We start from the raw sequence: 24,145 nt of genomic DNA on the forward strand, positions 1-24,145 counted from the left end.
TATAGGTATAACATATGAGATCGTTATTGGTTTTCCTCTTATGAATTGAATTATTTCTCTACTGCTTGTTAATTGCTGGTTTTTGTTAACTCAAGCACAAACCAATAAATCATCTCTGGTTTCAAAAAAGTACTGCTTAGGATATATTGGGTCTTGCAGTGTATGTCACTGAAGTCTTTAATAGAAGTGTCTCCGTCTTGGGAAAATCTATGAAAATGCATCACAGCATCTGTGAGCAGTTTCATCCATTGATTTATTTTTGTTTTGCCTCTTGCATATTCATACTTGTTTCTGTATACTGTCAAACTTTACCAAACTTTAGAGAAAATTACACTCCCCGCCACCCCACATCCACTCTTCCCACCCCCCCCAAAAAAAAAAAAAACAAACCAAAAAACCCACAAAACTAAAACTAACATGATTCACATAAAAAGGAGTTTCCCTTAGAACAGGCTTGTATGGTATCAGCCTAGGTGGTATATTTCAATACTCATGTCACTGCTAGGTTTTGGTAAATTATGCTATGGTTGTCACATTTTTCCTGGCAGCATCTCCCAGCTGCTGTACTTTGGGAATTAAGTTGCAGCAATGAAAACACAATGTGTCTGGTGCTGTGGCATGCCAAAGGAAATGAGATCATAGTTCAGCTGATTAATTTCTCCATGAGAATTCAGTAGGCACCTTTTGGAAATAAAAATTGCTAAGGTGTGGGTAACCACAGGCAAAAAAGTGGATGTATATCTAAAAGAGGGAAAGTTGCCATGGAGTGAATTCTCTTACAGAAAGGTACTAATTATATTGATCCTAAGGGCTGATCTTTTAAATATCCAGTGATTTATTTGCACCCAGTTGTTAGAAGGAATATTCTTTACTTTGACTTCCAGTGCTGTGAGTGCAAGCTAAGTCTCTAAGGAGCATTTGTCTTGGAAACCTTTATCAGGTACTTCAAAGCAAAATTAGTGTAGAGTCTTCAGTTTGCTCAAAAAGTGGATACAAAAACCCTAACGGGCACATTTTTGAAAGATATACATTTTAGCTCTGGGATGTGCTAAAATTTTCACATACAGTATTTATTTTAATCAAAAGTATCAACTTGTATATAGAAAGGATAACAAATACTTGTACTTATTTGGGACTATCTTAAATACATGACCACTCACTTCAGGGAGGTCCAGACCATTAAAACCACCTCTGAATTCAAGGATTACTGAGGTGTACATCAAGATTAAAGCCTGAACTGCAGAGCTCAGGGACATCCCTATTTTGTGTTACTAGCCACTATATAAAGTTATCTGGTCCTAAAGGCTTATAGGTGAAGTCCTCAGATGAAGACTCTTTTAGAGCCTTGCTTCCTCCCTCATAACTATTCATCTGATGGGAGAAGAAGGAGTTGAGGGAGTTTCTGTGTGAAAGGGAATACAACAACTGGCATTCTGTGACTCCAGGCCAAGCTGTGAAAGACACTGACAGGACATCCAGCCCACACTTCTGACAGGGCAAAGGGTGAAGAAAAATGTAATCTCAGGTTTCAAAGGATGACAAGGACCAGAAATTTAACTTAACTGATTTGAACTGTCAAATCCATGGCAGTACGGTGATTGAACAACCAGTCCATCAGCCAACAGGGCACAGCCCTGAGCAGCCCTGAAGGAGAGGACTGATAAGGGAATATCAGAGAGATACACTTGAGAAGGATTAGGTAGTTGAAGAGTATTATCCAGAGAAGAAAAACCTACCACATAGGTGGCCAAGGTATGGATCTTGAAGGGGAAATGCAGAGTAGAATTTTTGAAAGACGAGGGGTGGAGCGAAGATGATATTTAGAGCTTTGCCTAAACTTTTTTTGACTGTACCAGAAAGATTCCACTAATTCCCACAGGCCTTGCAGCAAGCCTGCCATGATTATATGAACACGCAGGAATGTGCAAGGGAATGTCAAAACTGACCCTGAGTTTGACAGCTGAAGGGCAATGGTGAAGCTGTCAACAGCGATGGGCAGAGGAGGAAGAGTGGCAGGTTCAAATTAAAGAATTACCTGTGATCTGTTTAGCTTTGTGTGACAAGGAATCAGCCTGAATACACAAAACTGTCAGTTCTACTCAGAATGGAACTGAAATAGAGAGGAGAGGGAGGGAATAATAGCTGAAGAGAAAAATGTGTACAATGAGAAAGCAGGAGTCTGTAGTGGCTTTGAGAGAGTCTCATGGAGAAGGAGCTGCTCTAAAAGATGCTGAAAGAGCAATAAAGAAGGTAGACCGAGAGCCACGAGGGGGTACTGCCACAAAAGCCAAGCAAGGAAAGAGTGATCAAGGGTATCAGATTAGACAGGAAGGTCAAAGAGGACACAGAGATTCCCCTGTTAGCCAAAAAGAGGTCATTTGAGACCTTGTTGAATTAGCTTGAATGGAGAGGACTGGAGCCAGATTGCAATGAGTCAGAGGAAAGGAAATCAATGCAGTGGTCGTAAACAGGCCTTTCAAGTCACTTAGAAGTGAAAGGGAGAAGGGAGGGCTGTGAGAGAAAGAAAAGCTGACCTATTTGCACTGGAAATTCACAAACAATGTATTGCTTATCCCTTTGCCTTCTTCAATGTATGAAGTACCTTATTTTTTTTGTTTTCTGATGGATTTTGTTCTTTTCATTTTGCAGATCAGAGAAGTTTCCAGACTCCCTGATTTTAACAATCATCCATTAATATATCTCAGGCACCTACCCAAGGAAACACATATGTATAGCAGCCTGTACGAATTTCTGTCTCTTAAATTTATTACTCAATCTCCATTTAACCACAGAGCTTCATTTGTTTTCATGATCACTGCTTGAATGATGTCTGGTACTGGAATTCATTGGTGCCAAACTAAAATTAAATTTGGTTTTAAATCCCTGGAAATCCTGCAGAAACATGGAGCCATTGTGTTATAGAATACACTGTAGAAAAGCCTGACTTACCATGCTGTTTCTCCAAAAACATGTTCATTCTTTTCAAGGCATACATTTGTCTCACCAATCACAGATTTTGCCGACCTGGGAACTTTTAAAAGTTACAAAAAACATTTTGATAGAAATGCAACTGCTTAGGGTTTAGTCATATAATTCTTACTGGAATGAAAAGGTAGCTCACAATAGGAAACATCTAAGTCTTATGAGGGAATATGGACTTGTGATTTCTGGCACTGCCTTTGGGGTCAGTAAGTACCTGTGTCTGGAAGAAAAACAGAGTAGTGGGGTAGAGAATTTCCACATCGAGCTTGAAGCTATTCTTGCTGTCTGATTTTAAGACCACAGTTTTCACATGCCACCTTCTGCTCATGATGTCTTGATTTTGACAGAATGAACACCCAAAAAAAGAAAAGCCTCTTTGAGTCACATGAAAACATGAGTGAAATAAGAGATATGTTGTACATCAGACAGCTCTGCAACCAGGTTGCTGGTGGCCCACAGGGCCTTTCTGGGTGGCCCGTAGATTTTAATCTTGGGTGTTCCTTGTGTTCCTTACATAAATTGCTGACAGATAATGACACAGTGGCTGCAGAACCGCTTCTGGCCATATGCCCCTCTGTGAGCATCAGCCTGGGACCTGGGAGCCCCAGAGCTCTCCATGCCAAGGGCAGGCTACTCCCCGGCTCAGATATGTTTTGCTCTGCAGATCACAGAATCACAGAATGTTAGGGATTGGAAGGGACATTAAAAGATCATCTAGTCCAATCCCCCAACTGTAAAGTGATTGTCCATGAACAGAACCTAGAGAGCATCTAGGGTAGGCTATAAAGCATCTTAAAAAAGAAAATCACTTTAACGATATTCATCTTCACCTTTCTCTCCTCCAGAGCAATAAAGCAGTTCGTCCGACTTGATCATTTTTTCCTTGATATTTAAATCAATACTTTCATCCATGTTAAATGAATACCGTCTACAGCAGATTTAATTTCAAGTTACAAATAAATAATCATAGAGATTTTATCCCTTTTTCAAATAATTATTGAAAATGTGTTTTTGATTTGCAGACACGGGTGTAGAATATTCTGGACAAATACATCTCCAGCTATGCTGTACTCTGAAGCTATCTCAAGAGACTACTAATGTGGTTGGTCACCTAGTTCTTACGGGATCCACAGCCAGGTTTTAATGAAGTTTGCTATTTTAAAAGAAAGAAATTATTACCTTTAATAAGCTATGAATAATCTTGATTGCACACTCATACATTTCCCTCATCTACATTTGAATACAAGGTTTTGGGCTGAAGTTATCTGCTAAATTTCTTGTGAGGAAAGCCCACTAAAAGAGTCAGGGTTTAAACTTCTGAAATAGAACAATAATTCTGGGCTACATTCCCACATGGTTTACACTGCTGTACTGTTACTGTGGGCAAGGTAAATATGGCAACGTTTCAGATGAAGAACGGAGCTCACAGTGTCTGCAAGTGTCCAGCTGGGTGCCATTTTCCCACTCCACGTGACTAGCATACAAGAAATAGCCTTTCTTGCAGCGTTTCCATCCTCCCCTCAGGAAAACAAATGCACTGGAAAAGTCATTATTGTCTCTTCCAGGTTCCCCTTGGTCATACATAGAGCTACCCAGGGAGAGATTGGGTGCTATATCCTTGTAATAGGATTGTTCTTCAATGGCTGCTTGGTGTCTCCAGAGTCAGAGCTGTACAACATCACACAGCATTCTCAAGGTCCTGTGTCATGGTTACACTCAGATATAGCCATTTTAATTTCATGGAATTTTCTTTTAACATGCATCCACCATATAGAATATTCTCCCTTCCTTCTTTCTTTTTAATACATCCTCAGGAACCAAATTCATTAGTAGTAAGAATGTTACAAGCAAACACATGAGATACCAAGGATTATTTATGAAGTACCTGACAGTGATATTTTATGCTCAATCTTTCTGCTGGGAGTATGCTATGTGGAAAAAAGCAAATTTTCAACATCAGATTGGTTTGGTTTAGGTGTTTTTGAACAAATTACACAGGCCACAGTTAAGAATTCGGGAATTCACAAATGCTACAGGTATTGCCAGGAAGCCTAATTAATGCTATGGCATCTGAACAAATTTTTAATAATCTTTCCAAGCATTCAAAAATATTCACACTCTCTTATTCCCTACCTGATAGGCACTACTGTCCAAATATTCCTCAGAGAGTCAGCACACGATTATGAAAGAATTTCATATGACTAGACACATCAGAAAGTCACTAGAAATACTGCAAACTGTGGCTGCCCGTAGTTTCACTATGTTCCTTGGCTTTCTCACAGCACCTTCGCATGCAATGTCAACTTCTGAATTGCATCAGGCAAAAATAAGGGATCCTGAATTCTATCTTTTCTCATTTGAGTACTAAAAAGCTACAAAGTGTTGACTTTCAATTATGTTACATTTTCTGGCAAAGTAAAGTGTATGGAAGAGAAAAGGGGCACAGCTGTGGTACTTCAAAAGAATGAGGGGGAGACTTTGCAATTTTAATTATTCAGATTCTAACTGTAATCACTAAGCTACAAAATTCCTGTCTTCTCCCTCCCCTTATAAAATGATTGATTATGGGCCATTTTGCTTGACAATTTATTGTCATACTTTGAGAAGTCTAACAGCAATTAAGGTTCTCTGTTAATAGTGTTTCAGGATGCTGCAGCTCTGTGGCATGACCTCAAACTCTGTGTATAAACAGAAAGCACCAGTTAGAACCCATGGGCATTTTGATGAGCAAGTATTGAAGAATACTTTTAATCAGCTTGAGGGGCAAGGAAAACCAGAGCAATGTGGCTGAGTGGGATGATGTTTTGGTGTTGTGATCAGCAGCTGGAGCAGGTTGGATAGGAGAGCATTTGAGTCAGAATAGCGCTGTAACTGCACTGTTGCACTGCAGGAGAATGGAAATTCAGATTAACCAAAGGCAAGGAGAGAAAAGGAATCTTTATCCAGAAATGTAGAATTATTTGACCATTTATAAATGTTTAAATGGAGAACTTGCTCTCTGCTAGGTATCTCAACAGCCCTCATCTGTATCCTTCAAGAACATCTCAATTAGTCTCATTCTAATGTTCTTATATGCTTATAGTTTATATGATTTTCATAAGTCCCATATGCCTACTTACTCTGCTAATTACAAGATATTCCCATGTTCATCACCTGCCTCTGAAATTTCTGTAGAAAGCAAATATAAAAAGTATTTTATTCTGGCAATATATGGACTGGATACTAAGCCTTAACCAGTATAGTAACATACTTTCTTCTCAATAGTTACGTTTATTCTGCAATAAATTCAAAAGTTTTCTCTGAATACATCATTAGAAAGTGGAAGCACAGATACAATGAACTTCAGTAGCCTGCCTACATTTATATGAGAAAGATATTAACTAAACTTGAGCTGCTTTCCCCATGTCCTGGTCCCTAAGGCAAAGATGCTGAGAAGGGGACAGCTCAGGCAGGGAGGTGGGACTCTCAAATGCCTAGTGATATTGATGATGGGCTGAAACCAGCAGGGATTTTCTTTGAATCAAACATACAGCCTTCTTGTGTGCCTTCCAGCTGAACCTTAGGCAACACATCCCAGGCACAGCTCTGACTGGGTCTGAGTTTTAAACAGAACCTCGTCTGGAGTTTCCTGATATGCTCAGGTATGCCCACAAAGAAGGTTTTTCAGACTTGAAATGAGCCAGACCCTCAGTGATTCTAGATGGTGTACATGGTACATTTCCCGTGCCCTGTTAGGCTTTCAGTTTTCATCATTTTTGAAATTTGCCTTAGAATTTCCTGGCTCTCCTTCAACAGCATTAAGCAGGTCAGAAATTAAGCCAACAGATCATCAAGTAATTGAACATTTCAGTTGTCACTATTGTAAGACTTGCTCTCTCAAATAAAAGAAGCAGCTAGAAGTCTCACGGGGTGGTGAGGAGCTCTTAACAGAAGGCTATGCCTATTCTTCTCCTGAGACCTCATTCAAAAGGTATAGCTGAAGAATAACTACAAAGCTCAAGTGAAGGTATGTTATGAAGTGGATAAGCTAGCACTATGAAATCAGATTATGAAGACATGCAGAAAGTGAATTCTTATCCATAAAATAATAATTTCTGACCTTTAGAATACACCCTTTATGTAATATTAAGGAGAGAAAACATTTCAGACTTCTAGGATATCAGAAGATTTTTGATTGTTAGTGAAACAAAAAAAATAATAATATTAAAAAACAAAGGATCATTTTAGCCTGGATCAGTGCAAATGAGTGCTTCTTCTACTGTTACTCTTGAAGTCAGACTTTCTGCACTATTAGCTAGCTGAATATTTGTTTAATTTGCATTTTTTAACACTACACTCTATACAGTCCCACTTACTATGAGGAACTGAAATTTATTAGAGTTTGTGGAAGTTTTATTACTTGGAACAGCAAAATTCTTTAAAAGGAGTGAGCATTCCAGTAAAGATTTTTTTTTTTTTTCAACTATCTTATCCAATCGTCAAATGGAAAAAAAAAAACATAGGTAAAAGGATTAGACTAAATCATGAATAACTGTCAATTTCCTTCTCTTTCTAGATAACACAATGTATCAAAGCTTTAAACGATTTCAGACAAGTTTAAACCTCCAAGTACTGTAGCATAAAAGAAGGCATTATTCAGCATAGAGTGTTCGCAGTTCGTTATTTTTTTAAAAGAGCATAGTGACGACTGCAGAAATTATACGTGTCCACTGAGTCATGTTAATGAGAAGAACATGAAGAGAAACAGGTCAAACTTTGAAGAAGTTTGGATCTGAAGATGACTCAGGCCCAAAATCCAGGCATGAGGGATTCTGCAAGGACCAGACTCTGATTATAAAGCTAAAATAGGGACCTGAGGCTCCTGAAAACCATCGTGATTGTGCTAGACACTGTGATATCAACTCAGAATCACATCCAGATGTCGGTAATGTATTCTGATTTTCAAAGATTTTTCCATGGATGCAGAGCACCTGTACATAAGGAGCCCAGACAGACTATTGAAACCAACTTCCCAAGTCCAGACTACGGCACTGACTGGAGCTGCCTCCAGCTGTTCCAAGTGCCCAGGCTGCAGGTCACCACCACTTTGCACTGCTGAAAGGTAGCCAACCATGAGGGTAATGTGAGGGCTGACAGAGTGACCTCTGACCATGCTCCAGGCTGAGAGGACAGACAGAAACAAGGTACTGAGGATGACCTGGAGAGGCCTATTGAGGAGTCTTCATGGCAGCCACGACCCAGCTTCTTATTTGGGCCAGGCATGCCACCAGCCACATCTGCATGCTGCAAGTCAGCTTGGAGAGTGAGCAAATGTAGCTCACATCTACTTGAGAAGTGCCACGTAGACATAACCCCCTGTAAGAAAGGAATAAATAAACAACTCTGGCTGATCAAAAATGATGGGATGCCTGCAGCTCCCAAGCCTTGCAGACAAAGACTTGCAGATACAGATTTTTCTGACAGCTGCATGCTAACAAACTTGTGTAACTCTGCCCTGGATGGAGGAATGCTGTGAGGCAGACACACAAGCCACGGCTTGTGCCGACACCTCGGTCACAGGCCCTTCCTGTGGGTGGGAGAAGAAGATAGTGCATCCCCTGGGGGATGCACTAAAGTACTGAGCATGTTCTTTGCCCAGAAGCAGTGAAATAATGGGAAGTAGCTATGGGGTGGGTGAGCACTGGCAAGAGCCCCCTGTGGTGCAGCCACAGCCAGCAAGCATGTAAGCATGGCAAAGAAACATGGGATGTCTAAAACAAAGGAGAACTGCTCTCCCAGTCTCAGAGAAAACTGTATGAAGGGGATCTCCCTCCCTGCCCAATAAAGGAAGTCTTTTGTTGCATACAAAGAGGAGTGAGACTCATGTTTAGCAAAATGAAGGAATCACAAACAATCTCACCACTGAGGCATCTTCACTCACTTCCCATTGCCTTCACCCACAAAGACTTTGGCAGTTTTGGCAGGACCTGGAAGAGCTGCTGAAGCCTGGGCAGATCACACTGCTGGGGTCCAAAGTGAAAGGAACATGGGGACACCTCATCTTCCCATGGCAGCTGGAACCCCCCTAGCTGTACAGGCCCAGCCCCATTGTGTGCCCCCCAGTGCTGGCTGGCAGGTGGGAGATGTGGGGACCTGAGCAGGCAGGGGCTGGGGTTTTTAACAGGGACAAGGTGTGGAGCTATGGGGGCCAAGGGCCTTTGGAAATTGGGACAGAACTGGGAAAATGGCACTTGGAGTACTGAAAGTGAGACTTTAGAGAAGAGAGAAATCCACAGGGAGCCATAGCTGGTAGTTACACTGGCAGCCGTAGCAGAGAGATCAATACCTTTGCATCTTTTGTACCTTCTGAAAAAGCGCTGAAGCATCCTGAATAACAGAAATGGGCTAGTGCAGGGATGAAATTTTATAAAAGTCCAAATTACTTATTATTTGCCTTGGAGTTTTTACCCTAAATATCTTCTCCTTTCTAAGTTACCTGGAATATCTGTTTTTGTTTCTTAATAGGAGGTCCAGCATTAAAAATCTGTTCTCAGGTTCTGAGTTCCAAACTGAGATAAGTAGGCAGCTAGAAAGACAGTTACAGAGAGGTACAAAGATCTGTGTGGTTTCATCTACTATTCTTCCATTACAGTCCAAGAGCCTAATATTTGATAAATTCTTTATCATGTCACACCTAATTAAGAATAAAAGTGGTAATTACAGCTGAGTGAGAAATTTTCATGTAGAAAATATTAGATTTATCAATTTCTTTTTATTTTCATTTTTAATAGGTGAAGATGAATTGAAAGAATCTTTTGACATCAACTACTGTGATATCAGTGAATCAACATTTTCAGACAAAAAGGCATAGCCAGAAAATTCCTACCTCATCTACGAGATGCTCCAAATCACATCTTTCTCAGACTGACTACTTTTTTTCTGAAGTAGACAGTTGAACCATGCTTTTCTCTGACTTATATTTTTACCAGCCTGAATTGACACATTTGTAATGTCAAAAAGAGCAGACTTCAGTATGATCAAAAAACCCAGCTCAGCCTTTCCTGTAGAAGATAAAGCATAACAAATGGCAAGATCCCCTTTTAGCCTGTAGGTAAAATTGATGTAGAGATCAGCAGATGAACTGATAAGCATAAAGAATAAAACTGGCAAGTATTATAACCTTCAAGAACACTTGGCACATCTTATCCATTGCTGTGAGCTGATGCAGCTTTAAAGGTTAACAAATTTATACATGCCTCACATTCTCATTTCTAGTGTGGATCTTTCCAAATGTGTCACATGTACTCATCCTCATTGAAGATTAACTGCACAGCAACTTTGAAGTGTTAAAAAAAAGCTGTGTTCAAGTTCCAGGAAAGCAAACCAGGGACACAATACTTTCAACAAAACAAAAATAGCCAGATTTTTGCAGAAACACTCACCTTTGGTCTGTGACCTGACATTAAAAGTGTTACATCAATGGAACTTTAATGGAAAAGGTTTATGGGATAAAAAACCTTAACTCAATTCTGCAGAAGCTGCTTCATTTTAATTATGTATTGAAGACTGCAACAGCATAATTATTAGCCCTGTCTGTTGTTCCTCTTTATTTCAGTGTTTTACTTTGCATTGCATTCATGCTTTCAGTAGACAATAAAGACGATGCCTTCAAAAATGTGTTTACCACTTTCAGTAATTGCATAGTTCTATGAACATACTTTCAAATTCAGTTGTTATGTCCATAAAGCCATCACATGCTGAAGAGTCCAGTTACTTTGCTAATAACTGTCATGAAATATGTTTCCACAGAGGTATTTTTAATACTTGCTTGGCTTAAACAGATTATGAAAATTTTTGTAGGAAACTGAATATTTGCTGTTCTCTGTTGACTGTGCTAACTATTTCCCTGTAATATATTCCTGCTGTCTGCACATCTCTTAACAAGAGACACGATTTCTCAAACAATAAAAGCAATCCTTCAGGTGCTGCTGATTCTGTTACTGCCTTTGCAGGTGCGTAAGTAGTTGCTGGGGTTTGATTTGTTCCACTAAATTGCTTTTATGTCTTCTAACTGCAGCATACTTGAAGGTGCTTTTACTTTCCTTCTGGTGTTTAGTGGAAGCTGTACTTTTTATTACACTCGTTTGCTAAATCTGTACTTTGCCTTACTTTGCTCACCTTTGCTTTCCCTTTAAAACTTTTCTTTTTCTCTTTTCTCTCTGCCTCTCTTAGCGAAGTCCAGCTTGTGACTTGGAAAGCGAGACTGAAAGCAAAGAGGAGGGCAGAGGGAGAACCTCTGCCAAGCACTGAACATGCTCCCGTGCTGCCAGTGCCCTGAGCTGGGGGCAGGCATGGATCGGTGGGGCTGCCTGGTGAATGGGGGTGCAAAGCTGTCCCCCCGGCACCGGGGGTGGCTAGTGCCAAGGGGGATGCCCCGGCTGACTTTGGGCACCGGTCAGCAGTGAATTACTGTCACTCTCAGGAGGGGAAAGGAGCCAAGAAGGATTCTGAATCACAGGCTTGTCCTTCTCAGGGCAGATTTCATATGGAGCCTTGCTCAGTAGTCTGCTGAGAATTAAAATTTAGTTCTACAGCTGTAGTTTTTCTCTCTAAACAAATCAAACTTTCCTTAAGGAAATATAAAAGAGAAGATGAAAGATATTTTCTTTACCGGGAGATATTTCCAAAGGGGGAAAAATGTAGTAACTTCTGAAGCTGGCTTTAAAGCCTGACTTTCAAACTCTGATTGGTCAATGCATAAATCCTCCCACAAGCCAACTAAAAGTCATATAACTTTGCCCAAATATAATTTACTTTTTATTTTACTTATTTTTTTGCCTGTCTTCATCTTCTACCTCATTTCCAAGGAAATGACTAACCTTCCTCCCATCTATCCTTTCAGCCTCCAGGCTGAATGTAATTTGGTTCAGCTTAGTACTACACATGTTTAAAAACGTTGGGGAAGTGTGCATTTCCAACAAAAAAGCATGTGGAAGACTTGAAAAGAGAATGAGACAAGACAGATAAGTATAATAAGTAACATCTAAAAACAACAACCAACTAACCAACCAAACAAAAAAACAACAACAAAAACAAACAAACAAGAAAAAAAAAAAACAAACAAAACACCAGGACATGTAATGCAAATCCATACTCGAACAAAATCAAAGTAAATAGAGTCATTCATTTCAGTAGTAGCAGTACCTTACATCTCTTCACTTTAACGATATTTTCTTCACTCCTTTTTCCTTAGGTTTCTTTTGCTTCAGAACACAACGAAGGGTCAGCATCACCCTGAGTAGCACCTTAATGCAGAAATACCCTCATGAAACCCAGTTTCCCTGCTTAGGGAGAAATGGTGATTGATAGTGCATGGCCAATTATACTAATTGGTGCATCCTGTTTCTGCACTCGCCTTAGTCATTCAGCTGAACTTTTGTAGGTTGTGAGAAAAATTTTGATGGTTTTGTCCTGGAGAAGAAAGGAAACCCAGTTCATTGCTGTTGAATGTAATTCCCTTTTGAAGAAGTCTCATCCATTTCTTTCCTCAGCTCTAGAAATCTGGTTTATTTTTCCAGGTTAATCTAGCTCTATTGCTAGGGTCATAATTCTGTATTCTCCCCTTAACCTTGTGTCTGGATGCCCTGCACAGAAAGCAACCTGCAATTATAATTAAAAATAGATCCATAGGCTAGTTCAGAAGCATGCTTACATTCACTCCCATCTGGTAAGGGAGCAATAACACTCACTAACAAGGTGATAGGCCAGTTTCTACAAGGCATAAAAACTGACTGAAGATTAGCTTGGAGAGGAATCCTACCAAACACAGCAAGTGCCATAGTTTCTGCCAGTAGGACCTTCTGTTTGTAAACAATGTCATCTCAGAGCCAAATGTTTCATTGCCCAAGACTGTAGCACCTGTAGCCATAACTCAGTGAATCAGTGCCTCTGCTCTGCCTCTACTTTACTTGCCAAGGCAAATGGAGGAATTCTACCTTCAGTGGCATAATATCATTATTTATCCACACTTCTTGGTTATGTTTGCAGCAGTACCTTCTAAATTCTAAGCCCTCGTTAGTTTCAGTTAACGTCACTAACATGAGGGTCTCCCCTGAAGAATCCTTGTGTGAAAATCATAGAAACTTCAGTTTTGAACCACTGATCTTCAGAAATCATGTCTTTTCCTGTGCATGTTACACACCCTGAGGGAGAGACTGAGAAAAAAAAAAAGAAAAAAGGACATAAACCAAATGCAGATTAGTTTTATATAGTACCTTTCAGGCTAAGTGTACCCACCAGCACCTGACAGCAGTGCGAACTGGATGTTCCCAGCTGTTCTTACTCAATATTTTAAAGACATAGGGCTTAGCTTTAGGAGAAGGTTTAGTGCTCTGAATCCTGGATCCTCAAAGGCACTTCTTCCTGACCTTGAGAAAGAAAATTTAAATCTGAAATGGAGCTGGACTTCAGAGATACCTGGCCTGTTCTCCAGCATGTTTGGCATTGCTTGGTGCCCCTTTGTGGAAAACCTTTTCTGAAAGGCTCACCCATACATCAAATAGACAAAGTAAGGTCTCCTTAAAAAGTTATGACAAAACATCTAAGGAGCGTTTTGCTGCAATATGTCCAAATGCCATGACTAGTCATCTTGGTCTTACAGCAGTAGGTGTTGTGCTCTCACATAACAAGTGAATGCAAATGTACTGTACAATAACTTCCAAAAAAAAGTAATTAGTGCTATATAATAGCACTATATTATACTTTCCAGCCTTCTCCAGCTAGATTTGGCAATGGGCCTTCTGCCAAAGGAACCTGGCAGTATATTTGAGGTGATCTAATAAATAATTAAAGGAAGCACCCACCTTAATGAATTTTTTAGAACTTTAAATTAAATATTTTATTATTAGAATTTCTTGTTCAGTTTTCCAAGTGGATTCTCTGAGAGAATGGCTTATTTTCAGACAATTGATGGCTGGGTTTGCCCCACTTCCTGCCCTCTATATCTTTTATAATGTTCAAAACCCTAGAAGAAATGGAGGGCTGGAATCAATCATAACCTGAAATGATGAGAGGAAAAAAGAGAGGGAGATGAAGCATTTGCACAACTCTTACTCCACTGTGTGACCTGTGGTATGTGGGGTACACATGGCAGTGGTAATGGAAAGTCTAAATCCCCTATTACCCTTCCCTCTGCCTCTTCCCTGAGGCAAATCTGCTCCCACAACACATTTCAGTGCTCTAATGACGATTTTTTAATGTGCATAAAGCATTCTCTATTTATACCACTCCAGTTAGTATTTGTGGTACAAGAAAGCTTAATTGGGACCTCCAATGCAATTAATTCATAGATATAATACCAGTGAGAAAGGACTATAATACGGGACTGACAGGGAGCCCTGTGCGGCTGTGAATGATGAAAGAAGAATGCTACTTGTAATATGCTGACACAGTACAGAATTAGGCTTTGTGTTTCCCAGTTATAAAGTGTCTTTTGGGAGGAAAGGCAGACATTTTGGGTTAGCTTCTATTTAATTATGTGTCTTCAAATGTAAAAGGGTTTATTGAAAGGATTCAAAAGAGAGAAAGAATGGAAAGGACTCTAAACATATTTTCATTTTTTTCTGATGTTCTTCATTATGCAAGTACTCAGGGATCTCAACAGAGTAAATTCTGATTAAAAACTAAAAGTGCTTTCATATTTTAAATAGTATTAGACAATGCTGGGGAGTCTACAACTTCCCTTAGAAATCTCCACTGCTTGATTTTTTCTTGTAGTAACTGGATGAAATCCAAAGAAACCATTACACGGTGTTCAGGATTTAGCCCACATTTTTCTCCTTATTTTCGAACCTAAAAGTTTCCATGTTGTATTTAATCTCATTATTTTTGTTCTGATTGTTATTTCCTATGTGAGTTACTTTGCCAGTGTCCTTAATTAATCCAGTTTAATTGATTTCAGACCATTTCTCCAATGTATGATGATTAAACTGTATTTTATTCTCATTCTCCCATGAATTTGCAATCTCTCCTTGCTTTGTGTCATTTGAAAATATGATTTGCATTCTTTGTATTTCATCCATAAATTCATTCATTAAATCACGCAACACATATGGCACAAGGGATGCCTTAAAGTGAAGAAAAATGGACAATGAGATGCAGACACTCTGGGGCAGAATTTGTCAGCAAGATATAAAATGAGAAAACCAGAAAATTGGTCTGATTTTCCTGAACCCCTAGGCAAGATTCATTAGGGGTATAACAAGAGAGCCATGTTGATTTATTCTTGCTTATAATCTGTTCAGTTTTTATTAGAAGAAGTTACATCCTTGGGAGAAGTTCATGTCAGAATCTAGATCCAAACTTTATATTGGGTTGATAGCAGATGTTCATATATATTATGTTAATTCGGTCTAATAAAGTAGGAGAGATGAAAACAGTGTTCACAATGCAGTAAACAAAATAATGCACACAGAGCTTCAGCTACCCGGGCATAAGTGAAGAACTAGCTGAGACTTTGACATATTAATACACTTATCAAGTTTAAAAAAAAATAATAAAAGAAGAAAAAATCCAGAGAGATTGAAATTTATAAGTAAATATTTTTATCTTCTTTTTTTCTCTGTATAGTTATGGCTTCCAAATAAACCATTACATACAGATAAATGTTAATATTTTTTAAATGCCACCAATTTTTCCAGTGATTGTTATAGTGAAAAACAAACAAACAAACAAACAAAACCAAGCAAACAAATTCCCACCAAATTAATCTGTCATAAATACTGAACATTTAAAAAAAATAATTAAAAGGATTTTTTTTTTTTTAGCTCATAACTAACATAGTGTAATAAAAACAAGTACCTCACAGCATTTTTTTTCATTAAATTCTTTTCTATCTAGTCACAGGCTCTTAGGGATTAGTACTGTGATATTTGGTAGCTGTTGGCTATGACACTTTAAATTTCATTTAACACATCACAGTCTGGATCTTGCACAGTCACCACACATTTCTTAACAAGAAGTTTAGATGTGTGCTGTTAGGTACAAGTATGTACACAGCAAGGGAACATAGTTAATCCAAAACCAATGAAACATGTGTTTACTTGTTTTGTACTAGACTTATATTCAGGGAAGTATTAAATTGTATGTATTATGCTGTAACTATTGGGCAAGGAAAAGCAGACAATAGGGTGTTGTTTGTTCCCTAGGACTGCTGAAGAAGAGCTCCTCCTTCAGGAGCATACTGCTATTTTCTCCCATCCTGAAGTTATTCAGCCATTTTTTTCTAGTTACAATCAGAAGATTGAAACTACATCCAGAAAATACTTTGTTTCATTGAATTTCTGTCATCCTTGTAATATTGTGGCTTATTGTCACTAGTAAGAGGTGAAAAAAAAGCCAGTTAGAGGATGTCTGCATAATCTTTAGAGCAGTCTGTTTGTCCCTCCAGACTAGGCTAATGGTACAGCCCAAGATTCACCAGATCCAGCTGCAAAGCCTTATTTTAGGAATATATCGGGCTGGTACAAGGATGTGACTGTTTAACAGTCTGAGTTTGCCTTGCTTTTGACACATTTCAAATACTCATGGACGATTTCTGAAAGTTTAAACAGACAGGCAGCAAAGTTTCAACATAAAATCACTGGATTCATCGTTTACCATAAAGATGAATGAAGAGTCACTCTGAGTGTTTTAAGGCACAGAGACAGAAAGCACTGGAGTCTGGCACGAAATCTATCATGATGGGCACTGTTGCGAGGAGAATTTATCTTGTACCGACAATAGCTCTGCATGACAATGAACATAACAAACAGGGCCAATCAGGCAATGTTGTCAGGCCTGCAGTCCCAATGGCCCCTCAGATACGGACTAATGACAGTCCGATGTTTACGACTTATGCCTCAGCGCTGTGTATATAACCCAGCTGCTTCCTGCGTCGGAGCTCTGTAGCAAGAACAGTTTGAGCCTCCAAGTGCTCCTGCCAAGACTGTGGATTTATTTTAGGAGCACTGAAAATTTGGTGAGACCAAAGGTGCCTTCGGCCCACCAGTTCATCTCCAACAGACACCATCAGTGGTGGCCCAGGGAAGAGTAAAAGAGCAGAGCAAGCACATAGTGGTACTTCCCTATGGTGGCCTTGTAGCTCTTTGTTATACCACCACCGCAGGAGAACATGGCAGTTTCTGTCCTGGGAGGGAAATTTCCCTGTCTGGGAAGGAAGATTATCACCATTCTCTTCAGGAACCCTAGAAATTACAGTCCTTTATTTGTGGATTCATTCCCTAAGAGAACTTCACTTGATTTACTCTGCTTTCAAGAGCCTGCTGCAACTGATAAGAACTTTTGTGGACCCAGATGGCTACATGAAGGAGACCTTTCTCATTGAAATTTTCCAAATGTGAAGGATGATTTCATTCACACATACCTATTTTTTTAAGGACACACTTAGAAATTTAACTACCATGCCTTGTTTCAAGGCAAGTCATACGATATTTTTAAGGCTACTGTGGACATACATTTGTCAAGTAGCTAAGCAATGCTTGGCTGCCAAACCGAAGTATTCCATATTTTATACACTGAACCAATTTAATTTACATAGGATGATATGCTGTCTCCGTATGTATTAATCTTTGGATAACATCCTTATAGAAACACAAAGCCCAGCCCTCAAGTGCTATCAGAGGACTGTTCCCTTGATAGGATTTGAATACTGACTGTGTATTAAACAGCTATCTATTCCAGAATGTACAGTCATAGACAAGCTCACCTGAAACCAAATCATCTAGTTTTATGAATCTTATTCAGATTGCACTATTTTTTAAAGCTGAGCAGAGTACTTGAAGTTTCTGAGCTTACCTGTGGTTTTAAATGGAGTTGAGTGACTCTGTCATGGCCTCAAATTTAACCACTTTCCAAAATAAGATTTTTTTATACCTTTCTGTTTCTCTCTCAGATGATCCCCACAGAGATACCATGTGATATTTTGCAGTGATTCAATGAGTCAGTCTCATGTGGTTTTATTCTTTATTTCAAGACTGGATTATGAATTCAAATGTTTCAAAAAGTGCCTTTGAATACACAACTTCTAGATAAATAAGTGTCACAACTCTGCATTTATTTTGTACAAATGCTCAGAGATCTTATATAGCTTTGTAGAGAAGTCATTAGTCTGCTAAATGTCTTTGCACATTGGAAATACAGATAATATTAGTGCAGTATTCAAAATCCAATTGATTTTATGCATCATTTCAAATTTTCTGCTGAGAGGCAGATAAATATCCCTTCCATAACAAAAATGAAAAGAAGATCAGGTGAGTAGTGTTTAGCAGCAGGTAAGGAAGTAGCAAACAAAGAAGCAGCAAGTATAGAAGTAACTAAGAACTGGATAATATGTTCTATATCCAAACAGTGTGCATATCTAGGTCATCTCATACTATCTTCATCCTAGGAAGCAGAAGTGATAGAGAATGAGCACCATAGGATTGACAATTTAGAAATCATACCTGAATAACTCATCAGGCAAGAGCAACAAAAATACTCAGAACATGTAATTTTTAAATCCTTTTGTGTTTGCCTCTGTCACTATAGATCCTCTGTGTGCATAGGTCATCTCATACTATCTTCATCCTAGGAAGCAGAAGTGATAGAGAATGAGCACCATAGGATTGACAATTTAGAAATCATACCTGAATAACTCATCAGGCAAGAGCAACAAAAATACTCAGAACATGTAATTTTTAAATCCTTTTGTGTTTGCCTCTGTCACTATAGATCCTCTGTGTGCATATACGTATATTTTATCTACATGCAAATAAATAAATGTGATAAAAGTTAGTCAAAGGATGACCAAGGACATACTGAAATTTCTTTTTTAAAATTTGACTTTCCATCTAGTATTCTGATAGCACAGCATGTTCCCTTAACTCTAAGAGATACAGTTAACGTATCTAATTTTAACTTTAAAGAAAAAAATCTTGAAAATATTTAATTGATTTGTTCTCCAGAATCATTGTTGGAATAACCTTTTTGAAATACTGTTTGCAATATGGGATTCCCATACAGAAGAGTGTTAATATAAATGAATGCCAAAGACAACCATTGGAGAGTATCAAAATATATGTAAAGCATTTTGAGTCCCAGAAAAAAGAAGACTTATGTGACTGGTTTTACTTTATTTCTGTTTAAATTGTGTGGCCAGCTGAACTGTAAAATATAACATTTAACTCTGTGTAAACAGATGATGAGTTAATACACAACAAATTGTAATCCATGCAAATTACTTCAAAAAACAAAATCCCATTTTGGAGCTACCTGAAATTATAATAAATTGATATATACATTATAGTTTCTGTATCATGGTGCAAAACAAGGTCTTGTATTTTCTATTCTATGTTTGTACTATTGATATGTAAAAAGATGCCTTAAAAAAAAAATATTTCTACAATATATATAAATAACTTTTACTGTTGTTTGTCAAAGCATAGCCAAAAATGTTTATCTCATTTTTACTTGCCAGACTCAGCCCCATGTTACAGATGGGGAAACAGGCTCAGAACAACCCAGCTTTCTCTGACCTCACACAGCAATCATAGCACTAGCATTGACTTAGGACTTTCTGTGCACCCTGCCTGCCCTCTCACTCAGTGACAACCCATGTTCCATTGCTATAGTCTTCACGAGTCTAGTCATCATGTATTTCAACAATTTCATATTTTTTCAGTTTTATCTTGATATCCCTACATTGCAGGTGGGGTGAGTGCATCTATGTGCTCAGGCATGTGCATAAGAAGCTTGCAGCCTCAACTTTTGCAAGAGAAAAGACAGTATTTTTTAAGAAGTAACAGGCAGTAGGAGGAATAACATCATAAAACAGGTGGGAAGGGTCATGAATCTCATTATAGGGACATAGGGGGTAAATTACTGAAGAGTATGCAGCAAAACAGGTAGCAACAGCTGTCTTTCAGTAAAGACACCAAAAAGACAGATTCTTCTCAACACGAATAGTAGCTGTAATATTTCATTAAAAGAATAATAAAACAACTTCTCATGGAAAACAATAGGAAAAGGTCAGTTTCCACCACCTCTTTGTTAACAAGAAAGGATGTTGATTTACAACTATAGAATAGTTTTATCTCCAGTGATACATTTCCTCCATCTCTTAGAGCAGGTGTGTCAAACTAATTTTGACCAGGATGTAGGAGTAGTTACATTTATACAGTCCTAAAACTTCATTTGGCCCTTTGAAGGCAACTCTGAGGCTGATGTGGCCCTCCACGAAAATGTGTTTGACACCCCTGCTCTAGAGCACACACTTCTAGAATGAAAAACAAGGATGACAGTATATGAAAGTACCCTCACCCCATGCAGACATGAGACCTCTCTATGGTAGCTTTGTTTTATTTCTGCTTTTTATAAACCAGTAAGACACACAATAAGTAACAGAAGAAGGGTAGGAGGAATCCAGAACACATATAGCTAGGTTTCAAGGCAGAGAATCTATTTCTCATTTCTAAAATCTTCTATGTGCATCTGGACCTGTCTTACCATCCACAAAAGCATGGAGTAACCAAAAATTTTCAAACGAGAAAAATGTAAAAATAAGGAAGCACAACAGAGGAATTTATGGTCATAGCAGATTTATATTCTCTTTGTGGTGTCACATTCAGACAACACAGATGGCTTCATCCCTTTGATTTAGCAGTGTAGATTTTTCATTGTAGTTTCCCCTAGACTTACTAAGTTAAAACAAGGTGCAATTACATGTTTCACTGGGGACACAAATCACCCCCAATTTAAACTGACTTGAAACAAATGTAAAGAAATCATGACTGGTGGAGCTGGCTCAAAACTTACGACCTTACTATTCTGTCTTGCACAACACTGAGTAATTATTTTACCAATTAATGCCATGACTTTGGCTACTAGGATAATATTGTCCTCAGTTAACCTCTCCTGTTCATACAAAGGACCTGGATTCAGGTGATCCAGGCAGCCTAGTGGTGCATGGTGATAGCCAGTCTGCTGCTGCTTTGCTGAAGGAAAATTGTTTGAGTATTAACAGTATTATGGGAAAAGGATAGTGGAAGGCAAGGGAGTATTAAAAACTGTGTGAAACTGTTCTATTTTCCTAACATTTAACTTTTATGTCTCTGCCTTTGCCTTCAAATGACCATATTCTCATTCCTAAACATTTAATTTCTCATTTGAGGGGCACGTATTTAAAAAACAAAACAAACAAACAAAAAACTTGAAACTCAGTGATATAATGACCTCGCAGCAGGACATGAAGAACCTCATCCATGACTTACTGTGGTCTTGAAAAGTCAATTTTCATAGAGATGCTGGAACACCTCATTTCAGTGATTGCAGGACTATATGAACTTGCACATGTTTCACAAGGAAAATTGCCTTTAATACCCCTTTTCTCCTGTTTTTTTCAGGATCACACATTTCAGCACAGCCATATGTTCCTTAACTACAATAAATTCTCCTCACTTAGGGGTTTATATGTTCTGGGTACTTCAAGCTCCTCAGTCACTCTGAAAGCCAAGGCGCCCACACCAAAGATCGAAGTGAAGGGAGCTTTAAATTGCACTGTACAGCCCAGACCTATCATAAAGCTTTCACAGTCTCCAGGCCATTAATTTGTTGTAGACGAGTGGGATATTAATATACTACACTTGCTCTCTTTAATTAGAAAACTATTAGTTGAGTCCCAGTGTTCTAACAAGCTAATAAAAATAATATGTTTGCAGTTAATCAGTAAGAGACAAGGTCAGTTGCATGTCTCCTTTCCAGTATTTTACAGAAGATCATGATGTCAAATAAACTCGTTATCTTTCACACATATCCACACAAGCATCTTTTGAGTAGCTCAGCTAACCAATTTAAAGACATCACCCAGATGAGGATAATTTTAAAGGAGAAAACATTTATATGATCACCCTATTTCTGCATTTTTCCTCCCCAATAGTGTAACCTGCGTTATTTGTAGATAACATTAGCAGCAACTAAGATTGTAAAGAAAACTCAAATAATAAAGAACATACTCAGGATATGTAATCTTACTAAAACAAAAAAGAAAGTGAAAAACTTTGTCATAAGAACAGGAAGTTGCTTGATAACTTCTCAAAGCAGTGACTTGAGGTGAAGTTCAGATTCAGGCAGGAAACCTCCCCATGCCTTAATTCCCAGACCTTTGCAGAACTGAAAAAGGTTCAGGCATACAAGAACATCAACAGTCATAAAAGTTAAGCTAAACTAGAGGATTAGAAACTGCCAGGCTCATGGTGTTAGTCACTATGGATTCTGAGTCATTATGGATTCTGAGTTAGTTTTCCCATAGGTAGGCTGTCCTTTCATCGTGGACATCTTGCACCAGGACATCTGATACTGGCCACTGTCAGAGTCGAGGCAGAACAGCCTGAGGCAGTCTGGCATTATTCTGTGTCCCAGTGCTGGCAGTGGCTCCCTGATGGATTTACTATGGATTTACTGTTATTGCTCAACAGCCATTATGGCCCCACAATCCCTTTGGGCTGACTGAATCCCATTCTGAGCATCCCCAACCATGAACAAACCAGCAATACAGCTTCTCAGTACCTTGCTATGGTATGGAAAACTTCATAGTGCACTGAGGAAGGGGAAAAAAAAAAAAAAAAAAAAAGAGGGAAACAGATCAAGGTGTGTCCTTGAATTATTTCTTTTTTTCTTCCTTTCCTCCAGGTCACCAGAACTCATCTCACCATAATAACTACTGTTTTGTGTCTTATTTATTATTATTATTGTGATGTGATGCTCAAGTATACTAGTTCTTACCAAGCCTCCCAAAGCTTTCACCTGTGATTAACTTTATGACGAATGAAGTCATAGTCCCTTCAGTGATACAGGCCCATAGAAAGTCCACTACAGACCAGTGTGAGTTGGAGTTCAAATTTTTCATTGTCAAAAAACTTATGACATGAATTAAGCATATTTTTTCAGTTAGTTTCATTTTTCATAATGAGTTTGGTTTATATTCATTATTTCTTATTTTTTTACAAATACACTGTGAAGACAAATTTTATGCTGTGATTTGTTCTTAAAGAATTCACAGTGGCTATTTGTTATTCAAAATTGAAGATTGATAATTAGCTACCTAAATGGCATGGCATTATTTCTGCTTCCAGTTTGGAGGGCTGAATCATAATAACTGGAGGCAAATCCTTATTTGTGTTCAGAATTTCCATATAAGCATGTTAACCAGCACAATGACTATTTTGTGTTAATAATAAGGTGATTGTTTTCTAGCTTAACCATAAGTGCACCTAACAATGTTATTCATGTCAGTATGCACAGCCTGTTTCTCCACAGTAAGCTTTCCTGTAACTACACTGTCCCTGTGAAAAGAAGCTGTAAACAGCGGAGAAGTGACTTTGTGATCTACTGGCAAAATATTTATTCTCACCGAGCAAACAGTGCTCCATCATTCACGTGACTGAAGGTGTGAATGAAGAGCAGGTTTCCATTCAGGAAGGCAGGCAAAGGCCCCTGACACCTTTCCCCGGTCCTCGGAGCAGGATCTGCCACTGCGTTGGGTGTGCATGGGGATGGGGATGAGGAGCAGTGCTTCACCTTCGCTCAGTGTCAGGATCTCGGCAGTGACCCCAAACAACGTTTCCCCCTCCTCCCTGGCCAGGCACAGCTTGTAGCTTTACCAGACTGATCCCCAGGACTCCTGGTGGCATTTCTAACCTGTTCACAGCCCAGGACCCCATCTCAACCCCCTGTAGAGCCATCAGCCCCTGCCCCAGCGATGCTGCAACATGGCTGGTCTCCAGCTCCCCATAGCTCTACCTTCTGTGGTCATGGGCCCTGCTGAGCTGGGTTCCACCCACAGGCCCATGACCCACTGTGGTCCCCAGGGAGGTGCCTGATGCCCAGCACCCCCAAGCTGACCTACTTCTGTCTGAGTCTGACAAGCCAGGTGTCCATCACTGTGGTCCCAGGGAACCACTGGTCTCCATGGCACCGTGCTGGATGGAGGTGTTAATGGTGAGAATTCATTTGCTTGTTGTAAGGCTAAAGAAAAGGAGTTGGCTGGGAACAGAGCTCAGTTTTTGCTAGTATTTAGTCCCATATTCAAACAAGCTTAAGCTTAAAGGCTAATCTGGACAGAAAAAAAAAAAAAAAAAAAAACAACAACAAC

The sequence above is a fragment of the Nesoenas mayeri genome (assembly GCF_963082525.1).
Source record: "Nesoenas mayeri genome assembly, chromosome: 3".
Taxonomy (NCBI): domain Eukaryota; kingdom Metazoa; phylum Chordata; class Aves; order Columbiformes; family Columbidae; genus Nesoenas; species Nesoenas mayeri.